Raw genomic sequence first — 13,958 nt, forward strand, 5'->3', positions numbered from 1 at the left:
ATATGTGTGTAGGGTGGGAATAGATATGTGTACACACAACGCATGCACACACACGCACGCACGCAAACACACACACGATTATGCCCTTAGCCTATGAAAAGGTCAAGAAGGTCCCACAAGAAGTCATGATACAGATAGAAGGGATTAGATCTGGAAATACACGCACACATAATCACTGATGAGATGTTTTATTATATTGCATACACTACACTTTTACATTAAATCTTTACTGTTGAGTTTTTCTGTTTCTACAATTTTTAAAATGTTGAAAAAGGAGTTGGATATTTGCCTGTAATGCAATAGGTTTTAAATGTAAAGGCCTCAGCTCCTGTTAACTGTTGATGAAAGGACAAAGAGCAGATCCGGTCTAATGACAAAGTCAACACAGGTACAGTTTCTTTTACTCTGTTTTCTTAAATTGTTTTCTGTCTCACATTTTTCTTGCATAAAGGAGCTTTAAGGGTGAGTAGTAATTCAAGGTGAGGAAAGATGAGAAAGATGCAGGTGGGAAATGGCAGTGAAAGTCCTCAGGATCATTTTGCACCATCTGATCGGTGTCTTACATGGCAGGGTCATTCTGTTAGCATATCTGCAATGGAAGTAAAGAAGTTAAATAAAACAAACAACTTTAACCATCATGTCACAGTGCAGAGAACTCTTATTTCCTTTACTATTTGTTCACTTAGTTTGTGTTTGTAGTTTGTAATGACAGGTTTGAGAGGACAAAAATGCATCTTAATATCATTTGACAGCAACATAAGCCAGGACCAGTGCATGTGGTAGAGACACATACAAATGGATTGGAAAAAAAGGCAAAAACGAAAGTGGAGGCAGGAAAAGACGCTGATAGTGATGGATGCATAAGTGAGTGAGGGAGTGGAGGAGATAAAGTTGTGTGCAGCAGTGGGAACAAGTAAAGCTGTGCTGTGAGTGCAGATAACCACAGAGGGAGGGGAGATACAGACAAAACAATTCAAGTTACAGTTACTCATGCATTTGTGTGACAAACAAACAAACAAAGGAAGGATAGTTTACAGGTACATTATTTGGTTAGAGGAGAACATTTGAGCAGGAAAAGGTTGACTTACATACAGTAGGAACTACCGTCGCTGTGTAGACAGCTTTATCTAATTAAATGGGTCCTGTGCAGTGCAGGGAGTGAAGGATGTGTCAGATGAGTGTGTTTACCTTGGTACAGTTCTGCAGTCCTGTCCTCCCTTTGAAGGGCGGTTCGGACAGAGAGACAGTGAAAGTGAAGAAATCAGTTCCCCCTGACGTGTATGTTATTGACAGTGTTGTATCTCCAACAACCAGTTTGCACAATTCTGTCCAGATTCATTAAAAGGTTGTAGTAGTATACTGTGATGGAATCATGTTTTTATCCTGCCCAGCTCCTGTGGGGATATACACACCCCTTAAATACCTACAGTAGCACAGTTGGCTGTTGCTAACCTTCTGGAATGCAATGCTATGATAAATGAGAGAAATGTGGGCACTTACATGGCTGCAAGACTGGGTTATTTTCTGTGTGTGTGCAGGTATGTGTGCTTTTGTATAGTGATTGTTGTGAGAACCACGCCATTTATGACTTTTTGAAGTTTGGTTTTAGGTGAAAGGTTAAGTTAAGTTTAGGTTAGGGTGACAGATTTAGTTGCAATGGTGCTGGGTTAGTGAATGCATTATGTCAGTGAAAAAAGACTGCTATAAAAGGTTGTGTGTGTCTTTCAGTACCACATTCGAACCAGTTCATCTGGTATAGCCCCTCTGTTAGCTGCTACCTTCTAGCTCCAGCTTCTCCAGACAGTAAGTTCTTTCAGTGAGAGTTATGAGATCAGCTGCAGCATCATTCTCCAGAATCAAACATTTCCCAAACCACAATGTTTTAGTTTCAGATTTTTTTTACTCAAGGGCCTGTGTGCCGACCCAAAATATAAAAAAACTCCTCAATAGTAAACACTTAGGCCTGCTGACATTAAGGCATTTTCTAGATATTCAGAAAACATAATGCTCTTAACTGCAGCCCATGCTAATTCAGATTCACTGCAACATTTTTTCATCTTTTTTCGTCATCCATTCCAGTCATACCGAAGCCCCTCACTTCTAAACTGCCTCTCGGCCGTGCCTGTTTGGCCCCTGTGTACTCCAACAGTGTATATTTTCACTTAAGTTGCATTGTCATTCATTCCCCTGCTGGTTCTTGGGTCTGGTACTCAGATGACCTCCAATCCTGGGAGTACTGCCCAGAACTCTGGGACTCATACCGGAGCACAAGGGGACACTTTGTCCTTCTCTCTTCCTCTTTTGTTTTTTTCCTCATTTCATTTTCATTTTTTCCCCCAGATTCTTTTTCTCTTGTTCAATTTCTTTGTTTTTTTCATGTGTGTGTGTGTGTGTGTGAGAGAGAGAGAGCGAGATTGCTGTGGGCTCAAATGTCAGAAAGTCAAGGGTTTCCCAGCCAAGCAATTACACAGACTGCAGTAACACACACACATGCAGACACACAGGTTCACATATAGAACATCAAACAAGCATGCACAAGAGTTTAAAAAATACTTTAGTCTTTCCACATGCATATTTTCCAAGCTGCCACCTGCCACTCACATTGAGATCTGCGCACAAACACACACACACAGATCAGGTGGTTTTCCAATCAGCGCAGCTGTGTGCTCTCCAGAGCAGTAAAATGATTTTTAGTCCGCCGTTGGCAGGCTTTGATGAGTCTAACACACCACTGAGTTCTGGTTCATTCTATCTGCCTACAAAGGCTCTGACGGACAGCCGCTTGACTGTTATTAGGCGCTACAAAGGCACCTGCTTTATGTGTGTGTGCACACAACAACACACACTCTTAACAAAAATGGGGTTTTGTGTGTATTTACAGAGCATGTAAAATGAATTCCTCCTGGACTCTTTGGGATTTTTTAGGCAAAAGGACACTCATTTCCCAGAGTTCCAAATATAAAGTGGCCCTTTTTTGTATGTAGCATACACTGTAGGTGGTGGAATTTGCAGGAATATAAATGAGGCAGTATCTGCAGAGTCTGTTTTTTGGTCAAGCAGGAAGCTACAGGAGTGGTTTAGAGAGCAGGATCTATCAGCTCTTCTCATGCTCATGACATAAATCATTGATGAGGTGTGTGTGTATATCTGTCTTCACCTCTCCCTGGTCAGTCCCAGCATGCAGTGAGTGTGTGTGTGTGTGTGTGCAGATCAACAATTTGTGTTGTTTTGTTTTTAAGTGTTTTTATGTGTGTTTAGTATCAGGTTTGTGTGTGTGTGTATGAGGGAGTGATGCATACATTGGGCTCTTTGAAGTGTAAAGTAACAGGCCGTTTTAACTTTTGGGTGTGAAATATTTATATGAGGAGGATTGCTGCTTTGGGAGGACGAGTGCAGAGAAAGAAAGAAAGAAAGTAGGGTGAAGTTTTGTTTAAAAATCCGACCTGACACTTATTGTGAAAAATGTACCTTTATCGCCTAACATCTTTGTTTGTGGGCCGACATAACTTCTTACCAAAGTCAAAGAATGGAAAAACCTTATTTTCCTATATGTTTTTTTTAATGCTTAGGCTATATGTAGCCTACCGGGATGCATTGCACACAGGAAGTGCAGACTTAACAGTACTAGAATTAACAAGAAACTATCACAATTATTTTTGATAGCACCCTCATGACATTAATCTCAGCAGTCACTTCCAGAATCTGTGTCACAGGGGGTTTTTCACTGCCCTGCCCCCAGGAGACTAGTGTTGGGTCATGAGTCTATTGATTCCAATGGGAGAATTGAACATGATCTCAGATTTATGATGGATTCTTTTACCCAATAATCACTAAACCATGCATGTCATAAATCAAACAACTTCAAAAACGAAACAAAAACAAACTTCTGCAATATTTGCCAAATAATGTCCTAGCTAACTCATTTTTGTGATGCTAAATGTAGCTGCTAGCTGAGCTCAAGATAAGGCGAGGAGTTTGTAAATCCACAGTTGATGGGAATGCACCCTGTGCATGGTGTCACTGGAATGCAGTTGGTGCTAAATTCCCATTGTTCAACCTGTTGTTAGTGTTGCTCTTTTCTTCATAATGTCTGTAAGGCTGAAAGAGTTCAGAGGAGGACGCCTCGTGAACTTGGCATTCCTTCTATGTGTGTTGAGAGAGTGTTAAAGGCCAAACTGAATGATTAGAGAACAGGACAAAGGACAAAAAGGTTCAGACATTTATAGAGACCTATGTGTACTTTTGTGTGCATGTTTATAAGTCTGTGAACCTGTGTGTTCAAGTCTCGGTGTGTCCGTCTTTGTGTGTGTGTGTGTGTGTGTGTGTGCATGTGCGTGTGAGGCCAGACGTCAGTATTGACAATAGCCTGTTAAGACCTGGGAGGAGACGGGCTTCATTTAACGAGGACTTGAGCAAACAGAGAATGGAGATTGAAGGATAGAGGAAGGAGGGAGGGAGGGAGGAGTGTGACCTTTGGAGGGGAGGAGGGAGGAAAACATGGGCGTGTTATCATTTTAGAGAAAGAAGGGATGGATGAAACCGACTGAATGAAACAAAGAGAAGAGGAGGAGAGGCGTGAGGAGCCAGATGAAGTCAGAATATGAAACAAAAAGATTAAAGAAAGAGGAATAGAAGCAGAAGAGGGGAGAGAGAGAGGACAAAAGCAGGGTGGAGTGAATGAGAGGAGAAGATGGAAGCGGGATGGAGGGATGGATGATGGAGGGATTTAAAGAGGATGAGGCTATGTTAGAAATTGAAAGAAAAACCACAGGCTTCTGTGAGCAAAGGTTAGCTGTGACGGTAGCAGCAACAGGGTCAAATGTGTGTGTGTGTGTGAGAGCGAGAGAGAGAAACAACACAAAGAGTGCAGAAAATTTTGTTTTGCTGTGCACACACTTACCTCCCTGTTTCTGGTTTGGGTGGAAAGCACAAGGGGAAAGAAGGGGTGTAGCTGTTTGTGAGGGTGTGCTGGTGTAGCACGAGTCGCAAATCGATAACTGATAAATAAATTATAAGCCACAAAATTTCAAAAGGCACCAGCAAATACAACTGATTCCAACACGGACAGTCTACAGGAGAGAGAGAGAGAAAACAGGTGGAGCAGGTGGGCACTGCAGTGTGTGCATGCGTGGCTGGTGGGGAGCTGTTGTGTGCTTCTTTTGTTGCAAAGGAAAATATGTAGCGACTCGGGATGTGCTAATGTTGTAAAGATGGTGTGACATTTTTTACATGCTTAAAAGCCTGTGTGACTGGTGTCAGATATCAGAAAAACCCTCACCCCAAAAACAGCCAGCCAAGTGTTTGGGAGTGGCTACAATGAAAACAAGCAATATTAAAACAATAAAAAAAAAAATTAAAATAAACACACATTATTGGTATATGTTGTTTAATATTAATATAAAATCAATAATGAAATGAGCATGTGCATCTGCATAGTGTTGCTTCTCTGCTATACTCTGACACACAACTTATCATTGTCCGCAGAAGTCCACTGGTCCCCTGTATTAATCTTTTGCTTGCTTAGGCATGTTCCTCCTCCTTCATACAAAGAGTGCATTCTTGGCATAATAAAGCTTCCATTAGAATAAGTGTCTCCACATGTGGCTTGGAGTATTTCTCTCATTCAATGTCCTTCCACTGTGCTAATATAATGGCAGATTTTAGCTATCCGGTTGGCCTTAGCATTCACCAAACTGCTCTGATGCAGTAATGGAGTCCTCTGTCCAACTTTAGCACCAATGCAGAGCAAACACAGGGCATTTATATTTAAATATGGACTATGGACTCTTCTGAAAAGTGGATACTGTATGCTGTATGCTCCAACTGCTGCCATGTTGGCATTGTCCATCTAAACTTCCAATAGAGGCAAACAGATGGAGCTAAGGTGGGTGGACAGTGGTGGAAGCAGGAAGGAACGTCTCCATCCTGTACTGCAGCATTCTGCTGTCATATTTTTATAAATCTGTCTGATGATTTAAAATTCTGTTTGGACCAGAAGCATCCATTTATTTTTTACATCAAATTTTCAAAAGAAAATAATTAGAAAAATAAATAGAACAAACACAAAAATCATTGTATGAATTAATCATATATAAAGATTGAATGGTCATTAAAAGTTAATGTGGGATGGACTTGACTCCAGGTTCTTGCTTTTTACAATCATAAACCCTGACTGTCTTTGTCACATTATGTTGGATATCTTTCATTTTGTCTTGTGATTATGTCGTCTCATTATTCACTAAGTTATTCTGCTGTAATGTGTTCACTTTTATTCAACACAAGCAGTGGTACATTACCGTTAGACTCCACACACACACACACACACACACACTTGGAGTGTGGTGTCTCCAAGGACCTGCCCTGTGTGTATATATATGTGTGTGTGATAATGAAAGCTGCTGGCTGCATGTTGTGATTGGCTGCCTCCTCAGCCTCTAGAGAAGGCCGTCTGAATGGTGCCAGCGAGACGCCAGACAGACGAACACACAAAGTGTGTTCATGTGTGTGTTTACATGCAAGTGTTTAGGTGAAGGTGCCTTTAGCAGGTGTTTTGTGTGCGTGTATGCACCTGCATGAGTGCAGATCTTTATAAATGAGTCCATGTTTGGTGTATGTAGGTGTTTTAGCTGGGTTATAGATGCTTGATGTTTCTTTTTCTCCTATTAGTTTGAAAGCTTCCTCGCTATCCCCTGCTTATCTCACAGAATTATCTCAATATAAATGTTATTACATGCTTTGGTTTGGAGTGTGGGTGTTGTATAAGTAAATCAATAACTAAGGTGCAGATATGAGAGTGTAGACACAGGCAGTGTCCCAGTAACATCACAGAAAGGCTAAAAATTGTTATTTAGCTGCCTATTTTTCTTTATATGCCATCTTCTCCTCTGTCACTTTGAGGAAGGCTTAGTTAATATTCAAATTATACTAAAGTACTGTAGTTAGAGCAGTTATAATAAATAGTCAGTGTAAACAAACAGCTTGGCCCTCTTGCTGACCAGGACATGATCTAATCTACCTTGCCATGCTAAGCCCCATCTTCACCTGGAGGATGTAAAAAGAGGAAAATATTTCCAGGCCTTTGAAAAAACAAAACAAAAACAAACAAAAACTGTATGAATTTAAATGGTGCATGTTAAATGTGTTTTTTTGGGGACATTTATGTTGTCTAGCCCATGATCACAGGAGAAACACCCGGCTAAAATTAGTCTTACCATGTGTTCACTGATCATCGGCCGAATGTACTTTTTGTTTGTCACAGTGTGTTGGTCGTGGGAATCCCCTCAAATAACAAGTGTGGTTATCTATTGAAGCGAAGTCTGCCATTCATTTACCCAGAATACATTGAAATTAAAAAAAGAAACAACATACCAATAAAAACAGTGGCTGCATGTAAAAATACAGAGGTGTTACGTCAACGCCTTCTGAAGGTCAGTCCTGACTGGTAAACAGGATGTCATTCAAGTTCACAAACAAAAAGTCAACTTGACATGAAGTGAAAAAATGTAAAAGAAAACACAGAGTGAATAAATAAAATGTGAGTTTTTTTGTGTAGCAGTGGAGACACATTACAAATTTGAGAGACCCAAAATATAAATCTTGTGTATTAGAAATAATTGGAAGCTGGAGGATCGTCTTGGTCATCTTATAATCAGCCTTTTGGAACCATGGTTACCATTACCATTGTAGACCAATTTACATTTTAATTGGTACTGAAGACACTGGGTGTTTCTTCAGTATTTGGAGTGTTCTTTGGTCTGTGGTTGGTCTCATCCATGGTTACACATCACTCTTGGGATCTGCCTCAAAAAGCCTGCACACTGACTCCTCGTGCAGCATTTTCCTCCCATCACACTCATCATGGGGTCCACACACAGCATGTGTGTGGACTGAATCATCCACAGTCACCTCACTTCATCAGTGAGTGAACTCTGTGGCAGAAATCCATCCTGCTGTAACAGCACGTGTTAAATCACAACAGAGACACAAAGAATGACGCTGGGGCTGGCTGACAGAGCAAGGGAGCGACTTCACCTCTGGACTGTGGCAAAGGGAGTGGCATTGAAAGAAAGAGGAGGGTGTGTGTGTGGGTGACAGAGAGGGCTTTGCTGTCACGCCTTTCCAGAGCATTGAAATAGTATCTGTCACAGAGGACAAGCAAAAGACAGAGCGTAAAAGTTTGGCAAAATAAAAGACAAAGAGAAAGCAGGGAAGAAGGAAGAGATAGAGAAAGAGTTGGCTGAAAGCAGCGTCTGTCTGCCGTCCCACCCCCTGACTGTCTTCCCCTCCTCTCTGCTGCCCGGACAGGGAAAGGAAAAAAAAAACAGGAGAGCAGAGAGAGAGAGAGAGATAGAGTGGGAGCTCAGCCACACTCTCTCTTTAGCGCAGGACTCAGGAATTCCAAGACCTTTGGAGTTGTGAGAACACACACTCGCACACACATGCTGCTTTTCTCGTGGTGATACAAATCCCAACAGGACTCAGGAAGTGAATGTAATCAGGAGCGACAGAGACAAAATTAGAGAACAGCCCTTTTCCTGTGGACTATTTGGCCATGATGGCACCTGCCAAGGGGAGCCGGAGGGGCTGAGGACTGGAACGGGACACAGAGGCAGAGGAAGATGCTGATGAAGGTGAGGGGACGCTCTTTTGTCTTTTTTTTATGACACTTCTAGTGAAGACATTTAATTTTTGATTTCAGAGCTGTGTGTGTGTGGTGTTTTTATTAATCTTCAGTTTTTCTTCATAACTGAGACTTTGAAGTAGTTTCTTATATATCAGGCTGGGGAATACCTTTGTGTAGGTGTGTGAAGTGCAATGGGTTGTGTGTGTCAGCTCTCCTGTATTCGGGATAGTCGGGTGATTTTCTAGTACTGCTGCACATGTGTGTGTGTGTGTGGACTTTATTCAGAGCAAGTGAAACATTTAGTGCATTTGTATCTTTGATTGAGTCCTATCAGTCAGTGATTCATCTGAGCATGAAAAGTAGTTTGCACGAGGGAGTGTGTGTGTCTTTGATGTTTTTATTTCCTGATGTTCCACCACTGGAGTGGGGGATTTATAGAGAGAATTATTATTGCTTTTGCAGAAAAGCAGTTTTTTTTATGTGTAACTTTTTCTGTACAAGAGTCTAATAAGTTTTTTTGTGCAAAATTCAGGACCTTGAAGAATGAATCTTTGTGTGACTGTAAACAAATGGTGCTTTGGTTCTTTTACACCTGCTGTTCTACTTTCCCTCCTCTTCTTCCTTCCTTTCACCTCCATGCCGCCACAGTCTGCCACTTTTGTTCTCTAATCTCATTTACTGCTGCCTTTTTCTGCAGGAATCCCACAACTAATGACAGAGGCTTATCCCTGAAACTCAGCTTTGGTCTCATCTTTTCTTTCACCCCCTCCCCTCCCCTTTCATTCTTCCTCATCTCATCCATTCATCTGCCTGCCTTTATCAAGCTTCCAGTGTCCGTTCTCCTTCATACACTTTGGCTTTTTCTTGCTGTCACTCAGAGGATCGTCTGCGTTTTGTGTGGAAGTGGGTGTGTGTACGTGCTTCCGAGCTCACAGGTGTGCATTTCGTCTGTCATTTTACCCATTCAGTCCTGTAATCCACGCTCTCTCAGGTGTTTACAACCCCTCCACCCAAAATCCACCTTAACCTTTTCATTACAGTAGTGCTGAGACCACACATTAACCCTTAGCGACAAAGGGTTACATGATAGCTATTGTGTGGTCTATTGCCTGTGATGTGTATGCTCTTTTTCTTGATGATGTTAAAGGCATAGGTAGGATGGTACAGAAGGGTGTGGCTCAGACACGATTTTTTTGTTCGTTTCAACATTTTCTGTCAAAAAAAGTGGGATGAAAAACAATACAATTAAAAAAAAAGTTTACTTGAGGTGGTTTTTGATTTCTGATTAAACACAATGATGGGAGATGGACACATTTGCTAAATAAGTTCTGATCTATGGATGTTTTTTTTTTAATATAATACCTTTCACCGAAATTGGCACAGTTTATCCACTCTAACCAGGGGTTGCTCTGACCCCACTGCTACATGTACAGCCCACAAGTCTACAATGGCTGGTTTTAACAGTAGATCCTCACCAACACTTCTCAAGAGAATATATTTTGTGTCGGATGAAAAAGTAGTCCAGCTGTAGTTTATAGTCTAGTTTAGTAGTTTTTGTTTCCTGTTCTGATCACACTGCATTGGTATGAAAGCATGAAAAAGCTCAGTGTTGCCTGCTTTACTTTGGCTGCTTTACTTTCATCAACTTGAATCTCATTTCTGTTTAAGTTAATTGCATTTTGTAGTTAATTGCACCTTATTCTGAGCAAGTTGTTTCTAAGCAGAGTTCAGTTTTGCACCAGTTAAAACTATGGATGCACTGTTCCAATAATGATGCCGATATCTGGGCTTTGCATATTAATGTTAATATATCGACCTGATACCATTTGCTTTGGAAATACTGCTGGTAATAGCTACTATACTGAGTGTGAAATACAGCTCACTGCTTGTTGTTGCTCTACGTGATAGTGGCACGTCTGTCTGTTTGAGATACAAACATCGAACTGAAGTGCATTGGCCCCAAGGATCAACTCAATTACACAATGCCAGATCTAGCTTTTTTGTCAATGCTAGATCAATTACCATTCAGTGTAAGTGGACATATGTGCACAGTTGTGTAACAGATGGGGTTATGTGTGGATAAGAGTGACTACAACGACCACTGTGCCTGATGGTGTCCAGTCTAACTCTTTTACTCTTTTCTTGGCTACCATGGTTACATTCCAGATGTGGTGGCCTACAGGTCAGAAAGGTGTTTAATGACCTGCTTTTGCTCCAGAGTATGTGTGTGTCAGCTGGTGGGCGTTACCTGACGCATTGCCTGCTCTGCATGTTGGATATCGTTGCTTATGCTCATCACTCGGCTGTCCTTGTGTGTATTCCACACACGACCCTTGCGGCGGTCTCAGAGGAGTTCTACCAAGACAGACAGGCTGTGTAGAACAGTAGAGGCATAATCGCTTTCACTACCCCGTCACTGGTTACATGTGTGCCATCTTTTTTTTTTTTTTATATGAGAGAGCAGCAAAGTGGACATTTATTTAAGCCAGCATCTCCTGTGTGTTCAAGGTGAGTCTGTTGATTACCTAGTGTGATGAATTGACCACCAGGGTAACTTGTTAGGGTTGCTATATACACCCATCCACTGCCACACAAAAACCATTAACCCCTATCTCAACCCGTCCTGAGCGGGAAAACGCATTAACCTTCCTCTTAACCTTTTCCTCTGCCTGAAATATCCGTCAGGTCACCAGAAAGTGTGCAACACATGTATACAGGAAGAGTTAGAAAGGCACCCTACAGTATCACATATGTTGCATTTGACTGTATGTGTTTGAGAAAGTATCGAGGAAAGAAAGTAATAAGGGAGGCAGTTCGAGAGAGAGAGAGAGAGAGAGACCCCATGTCAGTTTTCCTTTGTTTGAAATATTTAATGAGTGTCTGTGCTCTCTTGAAATATTGACTTTTTCCCATATAGCCAGAGGGGACAGATGGGAGAGGAGGTTGTTCTCTCATTCAAATAAAAAGCAAAAGGCTGTTAGCATCAAACTTTCATCACTTTCTTTTTATTATTTATTTTTTGTTTTCTTTTTTTGATCCTTGCGATTAAAAAAAAAAGGAAACAAAAAAAACCTGATACTTGCCCTTGATATGGAAGCTACAGCTAATGAAGTGGATAATGCGTGTGTGCATGTGCGTGTACACGAGAGAGTCAGAGCGCACAGCATATGATGAAATACAATATGTAGAACCCCATGCTGTATTTATATGTGCAGAGGCTGCAGAGAGCAGTCGTTTATAGCAAATTTTGCATCATGTCAGCTAGCTGGTCAACTATCCAACTCCGACGGTATTTTATGCTGAATAAGCAAGCTGAGGTTGGCAAGCTATAGTTGCAACTGTGCAGCATTTGAATTGATCTGATGCTGGTTAATTATTAGCTGACAAGAAAATGTGCAAACAGTATGCAAACTATGTTAGGCAGGCAGCTCAGTGTCCACTCAGAGATCATATCCTGGCTTCAAACACCCTTTCTTATTATCGCCTATCAAAGAAGGATATCTACATGTGTTTGTTAGTGAGTTATTTGTGTGGGTCTTAGCCACATTTTCTTTTTTCGATCACACTTTATTTGGTAAGGTTTGTGCATGATAGCCGAAAGATATCAAAAAAAAAATTTGGACTGTGTAGACAATAAAGATACCAAGAAGAAGATAATAGATCTTATGTTTTAGAAGGTGTCATTGGATATGTGTAGATAACCTAAACAAATGGACGGATGGTGAGATAACAAAAGGGTTGAAATGGAGGTCAGTGAGGATTCATCACTGTTAAAAAGAAGAAGATAAAGGATGCAGGGAATACCTTGAACGATACTCATGCTTTACCTTTTAAGGTTACGAGACAGTGGGGGGTAAAAATTGACCCTTTGGTAGCTATTACTGTAACTTCTAACCCAAACAATGATCTATTTCTTACCTGTACGCAGCAGCAGTGATACACAAGCACAGAATCAAAGTACATAAATGTCCACATGCAAACTAAATGGATGTCTCCTGGGTCTTGGTACCTGCAACTTATGGACCATAGTAGCCACCCTATGCTACATTTTTTAGCATGAGTCAAGTTATACACTGTACTCTAAATAATATGAGGATTTAGCTTGGAACATAAAAAAATGTGGTCTCCTCTTTTACACCTGTCTTTGTTTCTCCCAGATTACCTTTCTCTTCTTTTCACTTGCTTTCCCTCCTCATTCCCTTCTCTTACACACACACACACACACACACACACACACACACACACACACTGTCCTACTGGTTTCTTTTTTCTTCCCAGAATGCTCTGGTCCATCTATTGCTGCTGCGGAACATTCAAACTGACCTGTAATTGCACTCTAAGTTGCTGTAGACGTGTGCGAATGCCTGAGTGTGACGTGTGTGAGTTTGGACTCCAGGCCTGTCCCGTCCTATCACCTTGAGCAGCTACGCTTGTGGTGAAGGTGAGGCGGAATTAGTAGGCTTTACACGAGAAGATGGGAAAATAACGAGATTCTCAGCATCGCTGTCACACACATACGCACACACACACACACACACACAGACTATGTCCCAGAGGAATGCTTGAGGGGCTTATGCAGAGGATTTTGCGGTTCTGCAGTGTGCCTGTCAGATAAGGAAGGAGACACAGGCCTGCCTGGTGACATGCTACAGAGAGTGTGCAGTACGGCCTTTTTTTTCTTGCCTTTCTTTCTTTAACCTGTCACTCAAGTACCTACCCTACACTGCCACTGGTGTTAATACTACACACATGCAGGGACTGTCTGGGATCTCATTTGGTGAACTTATAAATGCACTCTTATACACACTGACAGGGATTTTTCCACTGTATTCCCTCACAAACCCTCCATTACTGTCTGGTCTTATGAAAACAAGCCTGATGTCAGTTCTTGATTTTTATTAAGTATTTTTTGTATTTAACGTAGTTTCTTTTTAACCTCTTTCAGTCTTCTGCTACCACCTCATGATTCACTTTCTTCCCTCTCCTGTTTGGGCCCTCTTTCTTACCCCCTCCTTCTTTGTCCTCCCCCCTCTCCTCTCACCACCTGTAATCCTGCTTACTGCTGTTTTGCAGCTGCTCAGGATCACAGATGGAAAAAGAAAGAGTTATAGCAATAGAAAGCACACAGAGAGATAAGCTGTCCAGCTTTACTTGCACTCTCTTGAATCAGTCTTTATTTTGATGCAGCTTTCAGGCTGGTTTTATGTGAACAGTGGTTTGGTGCATTGATCGAATCTACAGTGGTCCTGCTTGGTAAGGATGCAGTAATCCACCTTTTTCCTCTTCAGTCCTTCAGGCCTCTTCACTCTTTGTCCTTCCTCTTATATGCCTTTCA

At 41.5% G+C, this 13,958-nt stretch overlaps 1 protein-coding gene across 2 annotated transcripts in view; it reads left to right on the forward strand.

Annotated features, from left to right (window-relative positions):
• Positions 1-8,144: 8,144 nt before the first annotated feature.
• sema3b (sema domain, immunoglobulin domain (Ig), short basic domain, secreted, (semaphorin) 3B) overlaps positions 8,145-13,958 on the forward strand; it is a 58,008-nt gene continuing 52,194 nt past the window's right edge. For both annotated transcript variants that reach the window (XM_028409352.1, XM_028409354.1), the window contains exon 1: positions 8,145-8,630. The gene's annotated coding sequence lies outside the window, so the exon portion shown is untranslated. The remainder of the gene's footprint in view (positions 8,631-13,958) is intronic.

The sequence above is a fragment of the Parambassis ranga genome, chromosome 7, assembly GCF_900634625.1.
Source record: "Parambassis ranga chromosome 7, fParRan2.1, whole genome shotgun sequence".
NCBI lineage: Eukaryota > Metazoa > Chordata > Actinopteri > Ambassidae > Parambassis > Parambassis ranga.